Source organism: Eubalaena glacialis, chromosome 3 (genome assembly GCF_028564815.1).
Source record: "Eubalaena glacialis isolate mEubGla1 chromosome 3, mEubGla1.1.hap2.+ XY, whole genome shotgun sequence".
In the NCBI taxonomy this organism is placed as follows: domain Eukaryota; kingdom Metazoa; phylum Chordata; class Mammalia; order Artiodactyla; family Balaenidae; genus Eubalaena; species Eubalaena glacialis.
The window spans coordinates 17,167,724-17,194,722 of NC_083718.1; positions in this window are offsets into that span (position 1 = coordinate 17,167,724).

Consider the following 26,999-nt stretch of genomic DNA (forward strand, 5'->3'; position numbering starts at 1 on the left):
ATACGTTACAAAGCAAGTATAGTAAACACAAATGATCATATTGAGGTCGTGGGTATACAGATATGTGCTGTAAAATTCTCTCAATTTTTCTGTGTGTTTAAAATCGTCACAAAATATTGTGGAGAGTACTCATTAAAAAGAGGACTATACAGTTTCCCTTTAGTCCTATAAAAGCAGAGGGGTTAGACTCATTTGCTCAGAGAGCGCCCTATGCTGATGGAGGAAGACTATTTATATTATACAAATTTAAATGCCAGCAGTTTTATATCAATTAATTATATCATAAATGCCAGTTAGCAATCACAGCCAAGCCAAAGCATGACCTCCACAAGTCCCAAGCACCAACGACTGTTCCCGAGTTGTTTAAACACCAAGCCAGGAGGTAGTTGCTTATAGTAGCAGCCTCCCGTTTGCATCTGTATTGCTGTGTGACCTTGAGAAAAATATTTAACCTCTCCCTTCTTGAATTGTTCCATCGGAAAATGGTGACGACTATGAATGATCACAGGACCGCTGAGGACATTCCAGAGTGATTTTGAAAGCACTCAGAAACAGCTTAGACAAATTAAATGACTCCCTCTTTCCTATTGATTTCACTTTGTATTTTCTGAGAATTTCAGATAAGCTTCAACATGCCCTCCCAGCCCCATCCTCCAGGGCCTAGCAGAGTGCCTTATACATAGTAATCACTCAATAAATATTTATTCATTTGATCTGATAACCTAACATTGTTAGAATGCATTTATTCAGAAAACATATTAGTCATTTTGACCATTACAACTGCCCCATCCCAAAGAACACATCACATACCTTGAGACCTGTGTGATGCAGCAGAAACTAAGCTCAGATACTAATCCTAGGAGACCTTGGAGAGAAGGCAACATCATGTCAGGAGGTTGGTATTTTTCACAGCGATACATAACGTAGAGTCGAGAGACGAGATAATAAATCTAACTGATCGCCCTGTATGTTATCTGAACACAGAGTCAGGCACAAACTGTCCTGCAATATTTAAATGAAAGCCACATGGAGTCAACACGATTCCAGGGATGAGAAGAGACTGATATTCTTAATTCTGAAAAACTGTATTGGTAATCAATCGGAATGCGAGAGCAATCGAAAAGCTGTCCAATTTTCAATTGTAGTATAAGTTGGAAAACAATTTGAAAATAATAGCTCATACAAAGAATTTTTGCAGCAGTCAATATGGACTTCATGTGAAGGACAAATAGGAATTTGGCAACATATGCCCCATTCAGCTACTGTGAGTCAGACGGTGTCCGTAGCATCCACTGAAGGATCCCCTGCATATCAGAATGGGAAATCTTTCAGAGTGTGGCTCTATTGAGACTCTATTAAATGGGATATTCACTGAGAAAGCATTTCCAATGAATGCACACCAGCAGAACTGTGAACATTCCTATTAATGTACGATCATTGCAAATGAATTTACATGTGTGGTTTGCTGAACTGGTTCATATTAGAAATGTTTATCTTACATTTTTATGGTATAACAACATTATGAAACTGCTCATTCAGATTAAAGGTAGCTCCCACCATCCGCCACAGACTCTGATCCATTGCTAAATTTTTTTTCTACTGTGAAAGGCTGTGTGGCTTGAAGACATAAAACAAAACACAAATCTGCACATTATTATTTATTTCTTTACATAAAGAAAACTGTTCTCTGGCTCAATTTCACTTTATCACAAACTACAGAAATAGGGTAAGTTTATAGGACTCAATTATACATTTAACTCCTAGAGGATTATACTTTTTTTTTAAAACCTGGTTTAATCTCAGGAGATCAAGTATAAATAATATAGAGGACCCCCAACCTGCTTGTTCTTCCTAATATTGGGGTCCTATTTGGTATTATACTCCACATGATATATGTGGCAAATATTTGTTACCATTGAAAGCAAAGATAGCAGCTAATTGATTTAGATATTACATTATGCTGCAAAATGAGCTTTGAATCCAGATTTTTTTTAATTGAAGTATAGTTGATTTACAATGTCATGTTAGTTTCAGGTATACAGCACAGTGATTCAGTTATCTATCATCTATCTATCTATCATCTATCTATCTATCTACCTAATTTTTTCAGATTCTTTTCCCTTATAGGTTTTTACAAAATATTGAGTATAGGTCCCTGTGCTATATAGTAGGTCCTTGTTGGTTATCTGTTTTATATAGTAGTGTGTATATGTTAATCCCAACCTTCTAATTTATCCCTCCCCCCTCTTTCCCTTTTGGTTCCAGTTTTTAAAATAATGAGTATTCCAGAATGAACGTTGTATCTCCTATCAGACTGAAAATTTAAAAATTTAAAAATCCACACCATAAGCTGTTTTTTTTTTTTTTCTTATATGCATATGTAGTTCTTTTCTCACTCTCTTTAGAGGCTTATCCTTGTCTAACGACCTTAACAGACTAACGCCTCCCTCTGAGTTGCTTTAAATGTGCTGTGCCTGAGGATGCCCTGGATGGCTTCTGAAACTCCCCTCCAGCCTGAGGTTTGCTCTTTTGATAGAGACACGTTTTCTGAGGGCCTCATTTACATAACCACACAAACCCTGAACAGACAGCTGTTTGCCCACACTGACTGCACTGGTACCCGCACAGATATGCAAATTAGGTGATACATACTTAGTGCAGTTGTGTGTTTATTAAATTTACTCACTTCCTAATAGGGCTGCCTGACAGAGACTCAAGGAGGACCTTTCAAATATTGATGTAAAACCTAGACAGTAAATAAGGTGTTGGTTTTTCAAAAGACATCTTGAAAAAACATAAATTCAGTGATTCCAGAGGCTGATTTCTTTCATCTCTAACTTTAGTGGCTACATAAATACATATTCCCTAAATGGTTACAATGGATTGAAGTTAAACAGCTGTGAAATTTGTCACTGTAAATAACATATTACTTTTCTCTATGCTCCCAGTCATCTCTGATCACTCTTGAGTTATTTATTTCAAATTCGAGCTTACCCTAAAAACAGATTTTCTTCTCCACTGAAGACAATGGTGCATTCTAGAAGGGAAGACACCTAAAAGGACAATTGTCAGTTTCTTTAGAACAGAGATTCCTACCAAAGACAGGGAGTCCTTGAGGGACCCTAAGGAGTTTCTACCAGTCCAGGAACACGAGCATTGCCTGCAGTGTGAAGATATAAACACCTGTTTAAATGTGTATGTAAATATTGGGATTAGTATAACTTCATTTCAAAGTGTATGTGCTGTAGATGTGCAATCATGTATTGTCCTCTTGTGCTTATCAAATAAAGAGGCAATAAAATATAATTGCCATCGTGTGCAGGTTGCATAAATTTGATCATAGTTTCTTTAAAGATTTCCAGCCTCAAACTGGATAGGACCATGAACTACTACTTTAGATCATCTTTGCTTCTCTCTTTCCTGTTATCAAAAGAGAACAAAGATCTATAATGCCTAGAAAGTCACCAAACTAATGCTAAAGTAGGAATAATTGCATCACCTCAGTGTCTTAGAAGTCCTAGATTTTCTCCCAAACATCAAACCTCAAGAGCCCCATGAAGATGATGACCTACCTATGGCTCCCCAGTCACAGATCTGAGAAGCAATTGAAAGTCTGTATATAGCTCTTCTGTTTCTGTTGACTGTTTTAATTGTCAGAGGAGAGAGGGAGAGGCCTCTGAGGAAAATTTACCATGGAGTGTGCAACTTATAAATGGAAAAGTTAGACTTAACCCACTATTCAGTCAGCAAAAATCAAATTATCCTTTCCCGGTTGATATTCTTTCACTGGAAGAATATAAGCTAACTTCATAATAATCTTGTTTGCAAAGCCAGGAGGGGACATTTTTAGTCACGTCTTCCTTTGACTCTAGACAGAATGACATTGCAATCATTCTGGACCAAAATGCATGATTTCTCTATTTTCAGAGCTCTCCAGGGAAAAATAGTTTCAGACTTTTTATAGTCATAAACTTCAGCATTATAAAGATTTTTCCCTGTCTACGCCATCTTCAGGGTTTCGAACCTCAGTCCCATTCATTCACTTTAAATTTACCCCCTCTTTTTTCCGTCGTGGTGGAAATCATAACTATTTGATCACATTCTCCTTAATCTCTTATAACATCTTATATTCTAGAATATTAATCACAAATCATTTCTTGGCTTTCATGTCACCAAGCTGGGAAACCCAAACGTCTAAAGTTTTCCCCATATGACAAATTTGAACCTCCCTTTATGTTTCTGTGACTCTCCTAAGAATTGTCTATAATTTTAGTTTATCCCATTTAGTGAAAGACCTTAAAACTAAGTTCTGATCATCATCAATATAATAAGAGGGTTAGTGAATTAATTTTTTGGTTTCTTCTATTTGTGCTTTCAAGATCATGAGCTTGTAAAGACGCTGCCAAGCTGAGTTAGATTCACTTATGAAACACTGTGAAACTGCATCTTTTTCTGCAATATTCCTGCAAATCTACTCATTTTTCAAGCTAAGATTTTATGTTCCCAGAATCATCTGTAATAAAAAGAAAAACCCTTTGGTTGAAGGTATTTACTGTGGTTACACTAGATGAAAATACAGCATGTCTTACTGGAAATGCACTGTGTATATCCCAAATAACTTTTTTTCTCCGTCTCTATTTTCAACGAAGATCTCATTAATACCCTTGGAAGTTTGGCTTTTTTTTTTTTTTTTTTTTTTTAATTAATAGCTACTCTATTTATTTATTTATTTATTTATTTATAGCTGTGTTGGGTCTTCGTTTCGCGCGAGGGCTTTCTCCAGTTGCGGCAAGCGGGGGCCACTCTTCATCGCGGTGCGCGGGCCTCTCACTATCGCGGCCCCTCCCGTTGCGGGGCACAGGCTCCAGACGCGCAGGCTCAGCAGTTGTGGCTCACGGGCCCAGTTGCTCCGCGGCATGTGGGATCCTCCCAGACCAGGGCTCGAACCCGTGTCCCCTGCATTAGCAGACAGACTCTCAACCACTGCGCCACCAGGGAAGCCCGGAAGTTTGGCATTTTTTAAGGACTCACCTTAAATGTATTTCTATTGAAGTTGACATAATTAAAGAAATCCATGAGAATAATAAGTAGAGCCCCTTTAGGAAGTAGTATCCATTGGAGGGTAGGAAAAATACTTTGAGTTCCTGGGATCCTGGTGATCACAGCACTTAAAATTTAGTTTTGATCCCAATCTTAATTTATCAGGATTTAAAGTTTTAAGTTTTCATTGTTAGAGCAAAGTATTAGGATAATTAACATTCCAAGAGACTATTTTCCTGTATGCTAATAACCAAGGTTTTAAGATATAAAATTTCCCCAGTAGAATTTTAAGATACCGTCATTCAATTATGACTATTATATTAAGCAGGTAATAAATAATATTAAAGCCTTAATAGAAGAATGGAAGGAAGCATACCAATGGAACTCATGTATTCTTAGCAAATGTTTTATCCAACCAGGCTTTTATTGCCATATCACTTGCTTAGCTCTCTCTACCTCCAAATGCGCATTTACCCCAAAACTAAGAACTAATGTCAAAGTTTGCCTTCATAAAAGGGGAAACTAGTATTTACTGAGTGTCAGTACTGTGTCAGGCTTTCTGCGAGGCACGTGGCAGACACGGTATCATCTACTATTGAAAACTTCCAGATGACTCTGTACTTCTACCACAAAATCACTTTTCTACCATCACTGATCTCTGCTTATTCTCTTGGTTTGCGTGTCTTTGTTAAATCTCAACTCCATTAAAATAGAGAATGGGAAATGTGCTGTATTTTTGCTCCATATTTAGTCTTTACAGAAGAAAGCTCAGGTCGTTGTTCAAAGAGATTAAGCCAAAAAGCCCTTTTGGAGGAAGACAACTTATTGGTTTCCATTTTATAGATTGACATCATAGAGTTTTCCCAAATAGCTGTGTGTCTTCCTAAAGACGAACCATGGGCTCTGTGGCGCTCCACCCCCATGCAGCTGCTTAAGAAATAACCAGCCATCAACATCCCTACAACAGCAAGGAAACAGCAGTGCTGACATGGATTGTTCAGTTAAATAAAACCCTCACTCCAGATTTCTTTAATGAAAGGGGTCTATTTTTTTCTCTTGGAGAAGCTTTGAAACATGATTCATTCTCCAGGCAAGAAGGGCTGTGCTTTGTTAGCTGATTGCTTGTGACATAATTAGCTGACAATCTGGCACCGGAATATTATGCGCAAATAGGACAACAGTGCAGGAGAGGGTGGTAAGGTTAACCAATCTGCAAGACTTTCAACATGAAAGGAAACCCTGAAAATGTAAATTATACCCTGGTGTTGATCTTTTAAGCTAAAATCAATTTGAGTCATTACGATGGTTCTGGAAGAAACGATCAGTACCAATTTGTTATAGGTTTAGAAATATTTACCATAGGAAATGCAAAAACTCCAATTTGATATTCCTATTCCTTCACTGAAAGCAGCTGAGGAGAGTCTGAATAAGTGATAATGATTATAAGATTAGGAAGCTCGTGTTTAGAATTCACCACACTGATACCCGCGGCGGGTCTGCAAGCTTCATGTCACTCCCTGGAAGATTTTAGGTTATTTTTCTCTCTGTGACTTTATCTTCACATGTTATTTTGGGGACCGATTACCACAACTCTAAAATATATGATGCAAACAAGAAAACTGAAGAAGGAAATGAAGAAACAGGGATATGGACTCCAAGACACTGATCATCCCTGTTAAGATGATTAGTTAGAAACAGAAGAAAAAAAAAAAACAACTATATTCTTAGAAGAAAATAAAACTTAGCTGCATGTCTTTAGTGAGTTGGCTTTGACATGAAAAGTGAAGTCTGAATTTCTCTTTGAAAGGCAATAAACTGTTCAGTTGCTGCCATCTTATGTCTTACTCAATAGCTTGTCTTTTCTTTTTCTTTTCTCTCCTTACCTTTTCCAGAGTGGAGTTTGTCCTGTGGCTGTTTTGCCACCTTTTTCTCCTTCTGGGCTGTCAGACTTCTAAGGAGACCCGGAGGGAGGAAGCCTGAAGAACTTGTTAGCCCACAGCTGCCTTTCTGTCGAGGGCGGTACGTTTGATTAAAGGGGAGAGCCCCCCTGGATTTCACAGATCGCATCAATCACGTTGATCAGCCCCCGAAAGGCAACATATTGTCTGGGACTCGGCCAAGGAGGGATATCAATTTCACAATTGCAGTTATGTCTTTCAGCCAAGAACCGGTTTATTTTTGGCTACTGAAGTCTGAGACTCACTTTGGAGCTGCATTTACACTTTCATGCTTTATGCCAGCCTCTCAGCGATAACTTTTCTCTTTAGTCAAGCAGAGGCATCTTAACAGCAAATTAGCTCTGCTACACATTCCTTACCGAAGAGCCTTGTTTTATGTTTTGACAGAGTTTTGAGACTTTTTTCTTTTCCGTTATTAATTCTTCCTTCCATGGAGAGAGATTTCTTGATGGAGGGAGTCTCCTTTCAGAAAAAGGCTGGGAAAAGAACACCATCAGAACTGGCATTATTCTAAGAAAAGTTAAATAATTGTTTGAATCTTCAGTGTCTGATCAGGCTGATAGCAACAACAACAATAATAATAATATCAATCACAATATGAGAAAGTCGGCCCTAATGGTTTTATGCCCATTTTTGGTATTATGACACTGTATGTCTTAATTTATTTAAAATGATTTTTAATATTGTACTTTGCAAATTGTGGAGAATCATTTATATATCATATCTTAGGACCCCATCAGAATTCAATATAGTTTGCTCACAGGAAATTCTGACCTGTGATTACTTTGTATTATCTCTTCACTTTTAAATATATATATACACACACACATATATATATAAAATGCTCTTTTTAATCCATTTATTGTGGTTGCCTTTTCTATTTGCCAGTTTCTCATCCTGTACCTTTACTCTTCTTGTCTGGAATTCTGCCTCATTTAAGGAATAAAATGTCTACCAGGAGATTTATTGCAATGAAAATTAGATTAATCACTGAAACAAATATTTGCTGGGGAAAAAATTAAGACATATATTTTAGAACTTCATAAATAAAAACATATTTTCCAACAACTGTGAATATCTTGCAAAACATTTCAGGTTAATAAACTAGAGCAGGTAACTAAAGTGTATTATCTAGCCACTTTTGCTTTGTAAATTATATAATGAGTTACAGAATTAAATTCAATAACTTTTTAAAAACAAGGTCCTGCTTGGTTTTGATATTCAAGAATTTTAAAAACCACATAAAAATTCAAAAGCTGATACTGTTAAATTCTCCTTTAGGAATAGCATCCCTGAAGACTTAATGTTTAATGACTACAGTTTCTGTAAAACTTCTTTAATAATAAATGATTAAATACTTACTATGACATTATTTATGGGTAATATTTGTTCTAACTTGACGTAAACCTATGATGAGATACTTTTACTTTACTTCTAAATACTCTGAAACAGACTTTTAACACCAGTTTCAAATACTGAATTGAGTATATTCTTTGAATAATTAAAATAGGTCTCAAGTAGAGCTATGTTTGGGAAATACTGTTTGATCATGTTATTTTCTTTTGAACCATCAGAAGTAGGGGATACTTTTTTTTTCAATTATTTTCTCAGATAGCAAACCATAAAAAGACATCATCACAATGTGTTCCTGAAAATGAACTCGATCGGCTTCCATTTTTAGTGTGATTATATTACAGGCATTTGGAACTGTAATGAGTGTTGAAACCTTATTGTGTTTAAATGGGCTAAGATGTGTGAGCTACCTTCAGCAATAACTATCTTTGAAATGTACTGCTGGATTCTTTAATTACCTTTAAATGCTTTCCTTAAATTATTTTAAAATACTGCCTTTTTGGATTCTGGGAATATGAATGGATTTTTATGGCCTATGTTTACAATTTAACTTTTATATCTAGAGACAATCTTGCTTAATTTTTTTGGCATAGGGATTCTATTTTCTATTGATACAAAGTACTGCAAAGTCTGATTCAAAATTCCATGCTTATTATTTCTCCAAAGGAGACAGTTGTGCAGTCAAGTTCATTTTAGAGAGCAAAAATGCTAATTAACACTTTCATACCAACCAGTATTTTGATAAAATCTTTATTTTATTAATCCCATGCCTGAAATCTGTTTTTAAATGTGAATGACAGGGATGTCTTTCACCAAATTACATATAGAAGAAAGATAAACGATTGATGTCTGTAGAGTGATATTATTTGTCATGGTGACATATTCTTGAGAATATGCGGTGTGTCTTATGTCTCTGAAATTTGGATTTTGATAAAGTAAATATCTTAATGTAGTTTTAATTAATCCTATTCATAAGATTCATATTCTTAAATTAAAAGTGTTTGTTTCTCTTCAAATCATATATTAAATCTCAGAATGTAACATTAAAAATGGAAGAAAGCTCTTATTTGCCTAAGCGAATCTCACAACCTGTGATAATTTATCATTAATTTAACTGAGTTCCTTGACTTTCTTCATCTTGATTTTCCTGTTAGATATCTAATACTTCAATGCATAGCCAATATTATCATGCACTGAACTAAGTCAGCAGTTTTGACATCTTCATCTCAATGTCCTTTTCTGTACCTTCAGCAATGTTAATGTTACAAATTATAGGAGAGCATATTAATAGCCATACCCAAGAAGCAGAAAGAAAAGTGCATTTTTTTAAACTAAGTACTAACTTGGGATTTCCCGGGCCCATTGTCAAGTCAGCCGAACCCACAGCTCCTCCATTGTGATGATAATGGATTCCGTGTTGTTGGCGCAAAGGTCGCGAGGTCACCGTAAGCTCCTTAATGGACTGTGAAATAACTTTAACTGCATTAACCTCTCTGGATCACATGGGCGGCACCAACAGCCACTCCTGAAATTCTCATCCGCCTATGGAGACAATACCATTAGATTATTATATTTTCCATTTCGAATAGCAATAGGCTCAAAGCAATTATGCAGCTAAGCGTTTCTGCTAAGTGAATAAGACCTTAAAGAAGATTAACTAGAACATCTCTTTTATCAGCTATGTGGAGGGTAGGGATGGATACTTAAGAAAATTTCACAGGACTTTCAGATACCTTAAACTCAAAGGGTCCACCATCTCAGGTTTTAGGCTGTGAAGTCATTGGGTGAAATGAAAATCTCTTCCACATTACTAAGCCCAAATGGATTCTCCCTGTTTCCTAAGTTGAGCAGTATATTTAGAGGATAAACATTTTCCCCATCTATTGATTTTTCTAAGTGAGACTATGAAACCAAGAGAACTGAGAACCAAGAACGTAAGCCAGAGAAACCCACACTGGAAGCCATATGTTATCTTTCCCAGACTCTGTGTAACAGAGAAATTCTTTTCCCCAGGAATGTAAATGCTGTTGTTCTCATTTCTGTCTGCTGGTTATTGTGTTTAAAACACCAAAATGCTTTCCTTTGAAACCACACAAAGCTGGGAAGCCCTTATTATCTGAAGGACAAGAATAATTGCTGTTGGTTTGCGTAGATGTAATCAGACATCTATTTACCCACAAGTTAAGCCCTGTTGGATAAGTATCCAAGAAATATTTAAAGAGTACTGTGGTCATCAGTATTATCATTAAAGTACCTCATTGTCATCTTAATATGACATAACACAAAAACACACCACATTAAACACATGTTTTAAATGCTATTTGATTTTCTAGTGGGATATCATGAACTGAAAAGTGAAAACAGATAGACTACATTTCTTTGCTTTTAAAATGCCTGAATATCTGAATATTTCCAAAATGAGCATCAAATATGCAATTACTTTTTTTTTTTAATTTATTTATTTTATTTACTTTTGGTTGCGTTGGGTCTTCGTTGTTGTGCCAGGGCTTTTCTCTAGTTGTGGCAAGCCGGGGCTACTCTTCGTTGCGGTGTGTGGGCTTCTCATTGCAGTGGCTTTCTGGCTGAGCATGGGCTCTAGGCATGCAGGCTTCAGTAGCTGTGGCACATGGGCTCAGGAGTTGTGGCTCACGGGCTTAGTTGCTCCGCGGCATGTGGGATCTTCCCAGACCAGGGCTCGAACCCGTGTCCCCTGCACTGGCAGGCAGATTCTTAACCACTGAGACACCAGGGAAGCCCTACAATCACTTTCTATATTTACATTATACCTTCAATTAGTCCACTATATTTTTCCAGTTCTAAGACACCTCCAATTATCTTAGATTTTTCCAGAATTAAAAAAAATGTAAATATAAGAAGTAATTGCATTTTTTTATATTCTGGAAAGTCTATGATAATTGAAGGCGTCTTAGAATTGGAAAAATATAGTGAACTAATTGAAGGCATAAACATCCTTTCTCTAATCTTGATCTGCGTGTGTATGTTTCAACCTTGGAAAACTGCTTTTTGAGGATTAGATGAGAGTTGGTTATTGTTTTCTAAAAATGAGAGGAAAAGATTGCAGCACAGCAGCATGGTCTTTGAAGTGCAAAATGGTATTGCTTATGTTATCTAGGAAATCTGACAGAGAGGGTAGATTATACTTCTACTAAAGCCAAATGCATCAAAATCTATTATTTGATCACAATAGCTACTATTACAAAAAAAAAGCCTTTTGTAAAAGTCTTTGTCTCTTTCCCAGGGAGGTGCTTTGTTTTACTTGGTCAGGGCTACTCTGCCTCTGACTGAAGCCTACCAAATGGATCAACCAGATTACTATTGACTCATTCAAAGAGCAATTATTGCACACTTTCTGTATGCCAAGCACTTCTGATATGCAGACATTCCGTGCTGGCAAGGAAATTAGCAGAGAGGTGTGATAAGTGATTATGATTGAGGTGTGATTATGCTTGAGGCCTGTGCAATGTGGGAACTCAAAGAAGGCCATCTATCATGCACTTCCTTAACGGTTGAATTAAAGTTGTCTTTCATGTTTCTGTATTTCCCTTGTGACTTCAGCTCACCATGAAACTACTACCCAAGAGGTTTGGAGCTATGTTTCCTGAACGTGGCATGCTTACTTTGCTTCTGTTCTAACATTCTGAGTTGACTTTCCCAGCCCACCGCTCCATGTTGAGTCTAAGGATTTCTGTATGGAAAGCTGATGGACATGCTCAAGATATCAGATATGACATGTCAGTTGCTTGCTTGTTTCCTGACCCAACTGCAAAAACACAAACCAATCAATTAATTAGTCTACAAATATGTACAGAGCATCTACTATGTACTGGCAAGTTGCTAGTTAGGCTTTTTTATTCAAATGCGCTTTGAGATTTGAATTGATAAGGATGCAGTAAGTTATCATTGACTAGTGAGCACCCTTGTAATCCTTAAGGATGCCAATTCTTTTTAATAATGATCAGGGTTCAAGTCAATAAATAAAGTTAACATATTGTAATAAATATAAAATGCAGAAACCTTCAGTGCAATGCCTGCATTTCTCTTGCAGCACCATCCTGCCAAGAATATGACCACACTATATAGTGGGTGAAACCCAATGTGAAGTCTACAGTATATTCAGCAACATATAGAAAGAATTATGCACCATGACCAAGTGGGATTTATCCCAGGGATGAAATGTTGGTTTAACATCCAAAATCAATTAATGTGAAATAGCACATCAACAGAATAAAAAACAAAGCTACACAATCATCTCAATAAATGGAGAAAAACATTTAACAAAGTCCAACACTTTTTCGTAATAAAAACACTCCACAGACTAAGGATGTCTACAAAAACCCCATAGCTAACATTATACTTAATGACGAAAGACTGGATGCTTTTCCCCTCAGATCAGGAACAAGACATGGATATCTGCTCTTGCCACTTCTAGTCAACATTTGTGCTGGAGGTTCCAGCTAGGGTAATAAAGCAAGAAAAAGAAATAATAAGAATTCCAATTGGAAAGGAAGAAGTAAAATTATCTCTATCCACAGATATATACATTTGTACATAGAAAGTCCTAAGTAATCCACTAAAAAACAATTAGAACTAATAAATGATTTCAGCAAAGTTGTAGGATACAAGATCAATACACAACAGACAATGGCATTTCAGTTCACTTGCAATGAATGATCTTAAAATAAAATTAAGAAAACAATTTAATTAACGGTAGCTTTCAAAAGAATGAAATACTTATGAATAAATTTGATAAAAGAAGAGTAGTTTTATACTTTGAAAACTACAAAAAATTATTGAAAGTAATTAACAAGACCAAATAAATGGAAAAACATCCTATATTCACAGATTGGAAGACTTAACACTGTTAAGATGGCAATATTCCACAAACTGATCTACAGGTTCAACTCAATCCCTATCAAAATTATCCTGAAAAAGAAGAACAAAGTGAGAAGACTTACACTCTCTGATTTCAAAACTTAATACAAAGCAATAGTAATCAAGACACTGTGGTACTGGCACAAGAATAGACATATATATCTATGGAATAGAACTGAAAGTCCATAAATAAAGTTATACATCTACGGTTAACTGTTTTTCAATGAGGGTGCCAAGATTTTCAATGAGGGTGCCCTATTCAATGGGGAAAAAAATAGTTTTTTTCAACAAATGGTGCTGAGACAACAGGATAGCCATATGCAAAAGAATGAAGGTGGACCCTTACTTCACATCATATAAAAAGTTAACCCATTGGAACAAAGAGCTAAATGTTAGAACTAAAACTATAAAACTCTTAGACGAAAACACAGAAGTAAATCTTCATTATCTTAAATTTGTCTGAAGATTCTTAGATGCAACACCAAAAGCATGAGCAAAAAAGAAAAAAATAGATACGTTGGATTTCATCAAAATTAAAAGCCTTTGTTTTTCAAATGGCAAAATCAGGAAACTAAAAAAACAGAATGGAAGAAAATATTCTCAAATCATATATCCATTAATGGACTGGTATACAGAACATTATGTAGGACACTTATAACTCAATAATAAAAAGAATCCAATTTAAACATAGGCATAGGATCTGAATGGACATTGCTCCAAGGAATATATACAAAAGGCCAATAAGCAGATGAAAAAATGCTCAATAACGAGATATTGTGATATAATAAAATATATATATTTTAGTCTTTGTCCCTGGTTTCTGGCTCAAAAGAGTTTTTAAAACCCTTGGAATTTCCTCAGTGATAGGAGTGATAGGAGCATCTTTTGTTTCTACTGAGGCAACTCTTGGTGGATCCCTAGATAGTTTCAGGATGGGGGCAGGTCACCAAGAAGACCAAACCTTGATTAGAAGCTTGGAACTTTCAGTCTCATCCCCAACCTCAGAGAAGAGGAGAGGAGCTAGAGATTGATTTAATAATTAATCATGCCTACATGATGAAACCTCTATAAAAAACCCTAAACAACAGGCTTTAGAGAGCTTCCGGGTTGATGAACACATCCATGGGACAGAAGAATGGTGCATCCCAACTCCATGGAGATAGAAACTCCTGGGCTGGGGACTTTCCTGAATCTCATCCTATCTACCTCCTTATCTGGCAGTTCATTTGTATCCTTTATGATATCGTTTTTAATAAACTGGAAATAGTAAGTAAAGTGCTTTCCTGAGTTGTATGAGCCATTTTCTAGTAAACTATCGAAAAGAGGGAGTGGGTTGTGGGAACCCCTGATTTATAGCCAGTTGATCAGAAGTACAGGTGGCAATCTGAAACTTGCAACTAGGTGTCTGAAGTGGCAGCAGTCTTGTGGAACTGAGCCCTTAACTCAGTGGGGTCTGTGCTATCTCCAGGGTAGTTAGTGTCAGAACTGAATTGGTGCCTAGAGAGCTGGAGAATTGGTTGATATGAGAAAAAAAACCCTCCCACACATTTGGTTGCAGCAGTGTTGTGAGTGAAAACAGTTCAACATCATTAGTTGTCAGGGAACTACACATCAAAATCACAATGAGATATCACTTCACACCCACTAGAATGGCTAGAATCAAAAAATTCAGACAATAACAAAGGTTGTCGAGAATAAGTAGACACCATAATCCTCTTGCACTACTGATGGGAAAGCAAAATGGTGCAGCTGCTTTGGAAAACAGTCTGGTCATTCCTCATATGATTAAACATAGATTTACCATAAGATCTAGCAATTCCACTTCTAGATCTTCTAGATATATATAGGCAGACCTCATTTTATTGCACTACATTGTCAGATGACTGTTAGCATTTTTCAGCAAAAAGCATTTTTTAATTAAGTTATGTACTTTTTAGACATAATGCTAGTGCGCACTTAATAGACTACAGTATAGGGTAAACATCACTTTTATATGCACTGGGAGATCAAAAAATTCATGTAACGTGCTTTATTGTGATATTCACTTTATTGTAGTGCTCTGGAACCAAACCTGAAGTATCTCCAAGGTCTGCCTGTACTCAAGAGAAATGAAAACATATCCATACAAAAACTTGTACATGATAATTTAGGTCAGTATTATGCATAATAGCCAAAAGTGGAAACAACCCAAATGTCCATCAACACAAATCAATACAGTATATATATCTCCATACAATGGAATATTATTCAGCCATAAAAAGGAGTGAATGTAGTGATATACGCTACAACCTGGAAGAACCTTGAAAACATGCTAAGTGAAACCAGCCAGCCACAAAAGATCGTATTTTCTATGATTTATTCATATGAGAGTCCAGACTAGGGAAATCTATAGAGACAGAGAGTAAATGAGTGGTTGCTTAGGGATGGGGGAGAGATGGACGAGGTGGGTAGAGGAATGATAGCTGAAGGGTATACGTTTCTTTTGGAGATGATGAAAATATTTTAAAATTGACTGTGGTGATGATTACACATTTCTGTGAATAAACTAAAATCCATTGCATTGTACACTTCAAATGAGTGAATTATATAGTATGTGAAAGACATCACAAAATTGCTAAAAAAGAAACTCCTATAATATATATTCTAAGTCACGTACTCTAGAGCTATCTAATTTCCTTTTGGATATGGGAAATCATTTTTCAACCATAAACGTGCAAGATAAAGAATTTGTGATTCTCAGGAATATACCTTAGGAATCAGATTGGGGTGGGAGTTAAAGTCATTGGCAGCATATCTTTGAGGTTATAGACAACTTGAGGTTTCATGTACAAAAAGTCTAAGTTGGTTTAACCTCTGTTCTCATATCTAGATTTACAGAAGCAAGACTAGGAACTTGAAATATTCAATCCTAAAAACTCAAAATATGGCAAGGCCAGTTATCATCATTTGAAAGCAACCACTGCCTCACTTTTGCCCTTTTCCCCCTGTAAATTGGACTTTAATATAATTAAAGTCTCAGCGTTTGTATTTTGCCTAACTTTTCTCTGCAGTTTTCCAATAACAGCTGATCTCCTCCATCATAGGTGCAAGGGACAACATCCCTCTGAAAACCAGAAATCATATTCTTTTTAATATTCTAAAATGGAGCCATATTTAACAAGTGTATGACCAGACATACACTTACTTGTTAAATATGTGGTCACCAGACTCAAAGAGAGACCCAGCAAGTTCATGTCCTGTCCTCGTACAGAGGAGACATAATGGGTGAGTGTGTCTTTATGTAAGTGTTCTCACTGAAGTTTATTTGCTTCAGGTCTCAAGGTGCCATTGCGTTTTGCCATGAAGGCTCTTGCAGCCTTACACTGTGTGTTTTACCTTCGCAGGTCTTGCTCCCATTAGTACCCACTGAATGATGGATTTTTAATCCATGTGGATATTTTTCATATATCAGAAGACAATTTTTAAAAGCCTGGAGATAAGTATATTCATTTAACATCCTTCAAGGACATTTCAAAATTCCCTAAAGGCCATTTCCTTTTATCTCTGCAATGTACGTGGTCCAGGAAAATATTAAGCACTATTATTGAATACTTGGCCCTTCATCTTTAGGAAGGGGTGATTCAGGAAATCCAATGGGATGGTTCACTGAAGTTGGCCTGGTGACTAATGTCTTAAGATAATCACAACATCAGGACCCAATGACATGGTCAAGAGAGTTAATCATTCAACAATTGTGTACCGTGTGCCTGTCAGGGGCAAAGCACTGAGCCAGCTAGTGAGACTCAGCCTCAAAGGGCAATGAGGGAGATGCCATGCATTTATAGCTACCATATCAGCTATATGGAATGAGAGCCATTGAACACATACAAGTTTCTGTGGGAATTCAGAGCGAGAGGAGATCACATTGGCTTCATGGAAGTGGGGTATTGTGTTGGAACATGAAGAAAATGGTATTTCAACCAGTTAAAGGAGTGGGGAGAACATTAAAGACAAAGGTCAGTGGATAAACAAAGGTACACAAATTTTGGGCTATTTTTAAAACAAGATGAATTATTATGTTTGGCTGGACCATAGAAAATTAATAGGAAAGAAGTCTGGAAAGTCAGTTGAAGCTAGATCACGAATGAGACTAGAATGCCAGCTTAAGAGATTTGGATTTTGCAAAGGTGATGCCAATTAGCAGACTGTTGCAATGAGTCCAGGCAAGTATTAATGAGGGTTTTAAAGATACAGGAATGTTTTCTAGGGTATAGAGAAAGTGGTGTTTTAGCAGCTGAATCCATAGAGAAGTTGGAGATTGATTGAATATAGAGTGTGAAGGAAATGAAAGAGGCAAAGATCACTCCTGGGTGCTAAGGTTAGGGTGTAGAATAGAAATGGTAATATGAGTAGAAAGACCTAGTTTGGGGAGAAAGATTATGAGTTAGGTTCGTGCAATGAGATCGAACATATCAGGGTATATCCAAAATATGATCTGGGGCACAGGTGGAAGTGTGAGATTAGGGTTTGAAGAAATGTCAGGACTGTAGATTATAGATTTGGGGTCCACCTACACATCAATGATGCTTTAAAGCTCCATGAACTGATAAATAAGAAAAATGCATTACATGTAAAATAAAATAATTCAAGAGGCATTGTTAGGAAATAAAAGGAATCATTAAAGGAAAAAGTGTAGATGGAAAAAAAAACAAAAACGAAACCCAGAGGTAAGCTGAAGACAGAATATTGAGGCCATGCATGTTTTCAAATCAGAGAAAAGGAGACAAAGACAAAGGTGGTATCGGAAAGGAAAGTGGATGAGAATTTTGAGGAAAAGAAGTTAGGAAACAAAGGAGGAACAATGCAAAGCTCATGATTTAATACTGAGGAATCTGCTTGAAGAGAAATCAGCAAACAACAAAATTGAATATATAATAATACTGTTATTAACTTACAGGCATATCATAATTTTACAACTTATCAAGCACTTTCAAAACTTCTGAGCAATGTAGGAAATTTTACTAATAAAGTTAGTTTTTCAACGTTTCAAGCTTAAATATTCATTTGCAGAAAGTGTGAAACCAATGAGAAAACCAGCAATAGGTCAGAGAAAAGGTTAATTATCATTTACAGTGTAATTAATGCACCTTATAATTAATTAATAGAGACTAACCTCAATGAGACCCTTAAATTCCTACATCATTTGTAGCTGGATCAATTTTATATAACCATCTCATATAAAAAAGGCAAAGTGACCAAAGTTTTGAATGTGAAAAAGGAAGAAGTAAAGGTCAGCTTTAATCTTTATAACTGTAATAAAACTGAGACTATTTTTTACTCGATTCAAAGGTTAAATAAAGAATCAAAACAGAGAAGAGTTGTGTCCAGGGCAATCATTTTTAAATTCCAGAAGATTAAAAAGACCCAAGAGATAAACTGTAAAACTATACAAATCTCCTTTCTCCAATAAAAATTTTTACCTTTTATTTTTTAAGGATGTGTTTCTTTTTCCTAAATATATCCCATGTAAAAAAATCTTTCCCTCCAAGCCATTTAAACTCAAAGTTCTAAGGTAGAAAAACTGCAAATTTAGCAAATTTTTTCCTTTATTATTTTCTGAGTATCTCAAATATAAAGGCCATTTCACTGGGCTCATGGGGAAGCCCTTCGGTTTGTTAAGGTAACTATATTTAGTTAGGAGAAGATAATTCTATAACTGCTTTGAAGGGTAACCTTGACTGTTCTGATAAAATATTCAGTTACACTGTCTTCAGCACCATTACTAAAAATTTACACATACTTGAGGACTGGGGATGAATCCCCCTGGTGCCAGATTCATGGAAACTTCATGTGTTTGTTTACATTTCCGTTGAACTATAGGCTTGCTATGCTTTGAATTATGCACAGACCTTGTCACCTTAAATGGGTAATATTTCTTACAACTACAGGACTTTTCACAAGACTCATCTCACTTGATTCTCTTCAAACATCCTATGTGGTAAGCAACACAGAGATTATAATTCCCATTTCACAGATGAAGAAAATGACTCCTAAAAGGTGAAAGGGCCACCTAGAGGACCATTGCAAATTAACGGCAGAAACTTGCCTTTCAGGGTAGGCTGTTCTGCTCCTGCTTGCTCATTTAGGATCTGTTCTCCACACTGGAATGAAAGCTCCCTAAAGACTGCTGTTCATTGCTGCATCCCCACATCCAGATCATGGCCTGGCACATATTATATGCTCAATAACTATTTCTTAAGTAAATGAATACATAGTGACATATTCAAATCAAATAGGTAAATGTCAACAATAGCTGCGTCCATGGAATAAAGGACAGGGTCTGAATGATGGGGAATGTGTAAAGCTTGAATCAGTGTTAGGAAGATTGTATTTTTTTACTTTTTATTTATTTTTTCTTTGATTTTTTAAATGTTTTAAAAATTTTATTGTAGTATAGTTACTTTACAATGTTGGGTTCATTTTTGCTGTACAGCAAAATGCCTCAGTTATACATATATATATATATATTCTTTTTCATATTCTTTTCCATGATGGTTTATCACAGGATATTGAATATAGTTCCCTGTGCTATGCAGTAGGACCTTGTTGCTTAACCGTCCTATATATACTAGTTTGCCTCTGTTAATCCCAAACTTCCAATCCTTCCCTCTCCACTCCCCTTTTCTGAACAGGTTTATTGAGGTATAAATTACCCATTCTAAATGTACAGTTCAATGACTTCTAGTATATTTACAGAATTGTGCAACTTTCACCACAGTGCAATTTTAGAACATTTCTATCATTCTCAAAAGATTGTTCATGTCCATTTTCAGTCATTCCTCACTCCCACGCTGAATCCTATGCAACTGCTAATCTACTTTCTGCTAGAGTTGTGTTTTTTTTTGGACATTTTATATACACAGAATCATACACTAAGTGGTCTTTGTATTGGGTTTCTTTTACTTAGCATAATGTTTTGGGGGTTCATCCATGTTGTAGCCTGTATCAGTAGTTCATTCCTTTTTATTGCTAAATAATATTCCATTGTTTGGATAGCACATATTTTGTTTATTCATTCACCAGTTGCTGGATATTGAGTTGTTTCCATTTGGTTGAACCCCAACTGACCATAAATTTAAGAGTTTATTTCTAGACCCTCAGTTCCATTCCACTGATCTCTATAAAAGACTGTGCTCTTGGTTGCACCACATTTAGATATTTACTTATCCATTCATTTAATACATATGTTTGAACCGCTGTCATATGCCAGACATTTTGCTGTGCAGTGAGGTTGAATAAACGATGAGTCTTCATTTAGACAAAGACCCATCATTTAGTTAGGGTCAAAAGAAAGGTAGAGGGTTGGTGAAGCCTACTTTGAAGATAATCAAAGAAAAGTACAAATTTCTATTGGGCTTCTGATTAGTTACTGTCAGCAGAGATATAGGAATTATATAGGGCAGGGTGATGACTGTTAGAACCTTGAACAGTAATATTTCCCTAAGCATTTATTTTTATGATCCCTTCTCACAATTTGGGCTTATGCACTTGTTTGTAGTGGAGAGCATGGAAAGGCAATGCTGGAGAAATTGTACCTCCCCTGACAGGCTGTAGGAATAGGGGGTGTGGGAGTGAACAGACTCTCAAGAGGTATTGTGTATGGTGGCAGCTAGCATAAGAAGACAGGAGGAGGCGTCTGAGGTTCTGTGACTTGCTGCCGCAAAGAACACAAATTATGGACAATTGGACTCTCCCTGAGAAGCGCTCCTGGCCCCAGCAAATGGAAGGCCCTTGGGAAGTTCTCCAGCTAAGCCGTAACACAGGAAGAGGCAGAGATCTGAGAGTAGAGATGATATATTCAGCTTTCTACATGCAGTTTTCAGAGGTTGTACAGGTTCAAATCCTGGCTTTTACTTACCTATCCTTGTGCCCTTAGACACATAACTTAAACCTCTTTGAGCCTCAGTTTCCACATCTGCAAAACAGGTATAATGATACAGTTGTGAAAATGAATAAGTTAGTATATGTGAAGTAGTAAACACTATGTAAATGTTACATATTATTATGATTCATATATATATATATTTATCTTTTAACGTCTGGGAGACAGAGACAAATATATGTAAGAGACAGTTGGAAATATATTCTGGGAAGCAATCATATCTAGTCATCTAAATCTGGGGTGGGGGAATCACAAATAATTTATACTACCCCCGGATTCATTTATTTATTTATTTATTTAACAACTCTTTACTGAGCACCTGCTATATTCCAGGCGTTATTCTGGGTGATGGCAATATACGAGTATACCAAAATAAACGAAAATTCCTGCCTTCATGGACTTTCTTGAGAGTGTTGAAAAAGATTATAAATGGAAAAAAAAAAAGAATAAGGCCATATATTGATAATTTAAATTCTGCATTTAGTAGGAAGGAGGTAAAGGAAAAACTATTCTAGTGAAGAAGATTGAAGTGTTCAGAGTTAAAGGTGTAAGAAATAGGGTAACATACTAGAAACCAAGAAAAAAAAGCAAGTTTAAGATAGATGGGGTAATCAACATTCAGTTTGACCATAAGTCCGGATTTTCCTTAGATAATTTCAGTTTCACCTATTGCTCTAGCATAGAAGTGTCTAATTTTGATGTTAAATTGTAGGGTCATGCTATCAAAATTCTACAATGTAGCTGAGAGTTCTGAGAAGATGGGGACCAAGACCAGGCCGCTGATCATTGGTCCTTTTGAGAGTGTAGGTCCAGCTGAGTGAGGAGGGCAGAGCTGGATCCCCGGGGTAAGGAGAGAGTGGTAGCCAGAAGGGGAGGTATTAAATACAGAGTAAAACTCTGAGAAATTTCAAGATGCAGGGAAGGAGAGAGGGTTGTCAAATTCAGCAAATAAGAATACAAAACAACCAGTGAAATTTGCAATATTGGGAACATGATTATATTAAAGTATTCATTGTATATCAAAAATTCAAATTAAACTAAGTAGCCTCTATTTTATCTAGCAATCCCTACGAGGCAGAGGATAAAATGATGACTCCAAAAGTTGCACAAATGAAGGGAGGCTTTATAAAGTGTTGAACTACGGAACTTTGACCATGTCTTACAAATCCCAATGACAGACTTTTGTTGTTGTTGGTGGTGAGGGATGTTGAAGGAATAGGGAACCTAGTAGATAAAGACTTAGAGGCTGAGATGCCTGGATTTCAGTTCTGACTCTGCTACTTCCCATCTGTGTGACCTAAGGCAAATGATTGAACCTCTCTGTGTCTCAGTTCGATAGTATTTTTAAAGCACTTAGAACAGTGTAAGTGTGTAGAACATAGGACAAAATGAGTGATACATACATATGAGGTAAATAAATTAAAATTTTAAATTGTTACTTGTAAGTGAATGTTGCTGTTATTTCTAAGACCCTAATACTCCAGTTAAAAAAGTAAATATTCCTATTTTCTGAGAACTACAATACCAAGTATTAAAAAATGATTAAAGAAGACATTTTAGGTGATACAAACTATTTAACATTTCATGAAGTCAGCAGTCTCGATTCTCAAGGATCCAGAGAACTGTAAAATGGGGCAGAAGACAGGAAGCTTTTACAGGATAAAGAAGAAAGTGAACAATGGATCTGGTGCTGGAAAAGGAGGGGTTTCCCAGAATGAGAGACTTGCAGTGCTAAAAGCAGGAAAGTCCTGGGCCAACCAGGACAAGTTGGTCAGCCTATCACAAGGGTGGTCCAGGTAGGAGGGAAGAGGTATTTGAACAGAGATACTATCAGGCTGTGCTTACATGAAGTTAATCAGAGATCTGTCATGTCTGCAGCAGCTAGAACAAAGACTGGTGAGGTTAAGAGCATATAACATGACACAGAAAAGATGTCTGAAATGGTATTTTAATATTTCCCAGAAAATTGATTCAGCCATTGAATAAAATAGTCTTATTTTAATTAAAAAAAAAAAAAAGAACAAGGAAGAGACAAAAAATATCTGATTGGCTGGGGTCACTCCTTGTTTGGGGTGAGAAGGAACAGGGAGTAAGTGTGGAGCCCAGAGCTGGCTTGGCATTTGGGGAACTGGCTTATTGGATACACTGCATTTCTGATCAAGGGGGCATTTATAGGAACACAAAAGTTATCTACCTTTAGGTTTGTTGACATGGCATGCGGTCAGAAGAGGTGCCATCTTGGGACTAGGAATTTATTTCAATACAAAATATGTTCTCTATCAAAAAACTTTACTGGAAAATACACTGATCAGCAATGTCAAAGAGTAGTCAATAATTTGTATAGCTTCATGAAGGGGTCAACTATAAAGATGAATAATTAACAAAGTAGACTCTCATAACAGTGAAAACACATGAGAATAATCTCAAATGGCTAAGAATAATCTTATATAATTTTAACCATTTAAATCATAAAAATATTTTTAAAAACGTTAAATAGTAAAAATGTCCATTCCTGTCCCTTGTCTAATGGAATTTAATGAAATAATTAGAAAAAAGCCAATAAAGTTGAACTGAGTCAAATCTATCTGCCTTCTGGTGAGTTCTCTGCACTTGCATTAAATAGCTCAAGAGCCTGGAAGGCAGGGGTGGAGTCATCCTGAGAAGTCAGTCTACTTGTCTTTGATGGCAGCTCTTAAAAGTCAACCTAAGAAATGCCAAATTGTAAAGAGGAAAACAGAAATGATTAAGAGAATGAGAAGCAGAATGGAATAGAAAGTCTGGAGAGGTTTGGGAAATCTTTCTGACTCTCTGAAAATACCTTCCATTTTAATTTCAAAGGTGTTTTGACTGTAGCATCTTATAAAACCTGTCAGAGGGAAGATTGCTTTTCTGAATGATCTTGTACTTCATTAGACCAATAAGAAGTATAGATTTCCCATTTTTTGTCTTGGCTTCCAGGTAGCTTTAAGTGAGTTTAGTGACCAATTGATGTATGGATCGCCAAGATTTTTTTTTTTTTAACTGTATTCATACTTTAAAATTTTAAAACAAAATGATTATTTTGTCTCTGCTTTTTTATTGTAAGACATCTCAGTTTTAAAAACTCAGGCTAGAGTACAATTTTTCTGAAGGAAAGAATTCCAAGGTATTAGATTCCAAACCTCTCACTAGGCAGTAACTTCTCTACCTCACCATACCCACACAAACTTACTACCACTCCCAATCAAAACCCAAATAATCTAAAAGGTTATCTTGTTCACCAACTAGAAGGAATCTTACTTAGAACTAGGATTTTATTTTTTTAACATCCTGTGAATTAGTAAGATTGATAATTTTGTTTATTTTTTAATACAGTTAAGTGCGAATGGAGAGTCAATAGAAATAGTTGAAAGATAGCATCAGTATATAGAAATCCATAATATGGATTCTAAAATCAATTTTGCAATATAACTTGAGAAAATTCTTCTGAAGGAAGGTGAGGAACTGTTGAGATAAACGTAAACCTTTTTTTTCTCTTATCTTTTCACTTGCAAAGTATGTATCATTCTTCTGGCATTTCATTTAAAATACAAATTCTAGTAGAACAAGAAAGACTGCATCCAGCTTCTGTCTACAGGAACTTACCAACAGGACAGCTGTTCAACAATGGTTTTATTACAGTACTGTAATATTAAAAATTAGAGAAATTTGAGATTATACATATCATAAATATTATATGTAATATATAAACTTAGTAAGTCTATAAGTATGCAATCAGAAACAAAATCAAAGTGACGCTGCATGATCATAATTAGATAATATTCTAAACTTTGTCTGACAATCAGAAATATATATGCTTGGACCCTACCAAGGACATGCTGATTTATTAAGCATGGGATGGCGTGATTCTGGTGTAAAGTCAGGCTGAGAGCCCAAAATCAGAACCCAGAGAATCTGGACATCCTAAGAAAATAATCAGAAATAAAGAAAACAGATATGCATAAAGATTTCTATCACTGAATTATTTACAATAGCAAATTAGTGACTTGCTATTACAGGAAATTAAGTAAATGTTATATAAATAGACTAATATGTGGCTATTCATAATTATGAAGATGGAGAATTTAAAGAGATAAGATATTCTCATACTATTAAGAATTTACTAGAATGTAGGCTCCATGGAGGCAAGGACTTTTGTCTCTTTGGCTCACTGCTCTATGTCCGCCTGCCTCAATAGTATTTAACACACAGTATGTGCTCATTAAATATTGTTGAATTAAAGAATGAATAAATAACTTTAAAAACAAGATAAAAATGCACATAAAGTAATAGCTCAATTATATTTAAAAGCCATTACAAAGTTGAAGGAAATATGCTACTTATTTTCCCCTCAGAAAAAAAATTAAAAGCCAAACAAAAAATTTTAAGTGAGAACTTATGCTCACAGCATCTGTTAAGCTACTATGTGGCATGATATCACTTACACGTGGAATCTAAAAGAAGGGTACAAATGAACTTATCTATAAAACAGAAATAAAGTTACAGTTGTAGAAAACAAACTTATGGTTACTGGGGGTAAGGGGGAGAGGGATAAACTGGGAGATTGGGATTGACATGTACACACTACTATATATAAAATAGATAACTAATCAGGACCTACTGTATAGCACAGGGAACTCTACTCAGTACTCTGTAATGGCCTATTTGGGAAAAGAATCTAAAGAAAGAGTGGATATATGCATATCTATAACTAATTCACTTCGTTGTACACCTGAAACTAACACAACATTGTAAATCAACTCTACTCCAATAAAAATTTTTAAAAAAACACTACTATGTGGCAAGGTAATTTAAATTCTGACTATGGAAGCTGGGGATTCACGAAAACATTTACTCACGTTATTCTCCTAGATTAAAACCTTAGAATATAATCAGGCAGGAGTGCAGAGATTGGTCTTGCCAGGAAAATGCCAGAGGTGGGATCTAAAGGAACCCACAGACAGACACTACGTGTCTGAAAAACCCACAGTTTCAACCTGCACCCCCATAAGTGTTTCCTAGAGATTTTATCTGATTCTTGACACATCATTGGGCTTCTAGTTGACGTGGAGGGCGCTCTGGCTCTGTCTGCTTATCCCACAGCAAAGGAGCCCTGTTGGGCCCATAAGGTGTGCACGAATGCATGGTGATTGACGGGTTGATTGGAAAGAGGCAGATATGAGTCTGGAGGACAGACTGTCAGTTCCAGATGGTCCCCTGAGGAAGGACAGGAGGCGATACAGGAATCTCTGCCCCAGAAAAACCACAGGCTGTCAGTTACATGCAGCAAGCCCTGCTGAGAAGAGGCAAAGCAGAAGCGAAAAAAGAGCTAAGAAGTCATTCTTCTTGGCTGTATGGCTTCCACAATATCTTCATTTCACCTTTACCAATTGGCAGGATATTCCCAGGAGCACTTGCATCCACATACAACTCTCCAAGTGTCTACACGTCTCCTCGTGTTTTAGATGGGCTTGAAGGGAAAACAAATGGGCTTCACGATTCTATTTCCATTTTTTTTTCCCCAAGCACCATTCTTTCAATCATCTTTCCTCTTTTTTTTGGAAAAAGTTTATTTGCTGCCAAAGAGAAAGTGTGGTCTTTGTTATTAATGTTGTAGAAATACAAATATGTCCACCTCGGAAAGGAGTTTTCATTAACTCCTACAGCCCAGAAAATTAAGGCACGCCTCATCAGCATCCAAGCTTGCTGTCGACTAAACTGCAAGGGGTTAGTTGAGCTGCTGGGATTCATAATGCTGATAGAGCGGTTTCCACGTGAATGAAGGATAAACAGCGATTAATTTCAGCCAATAAATA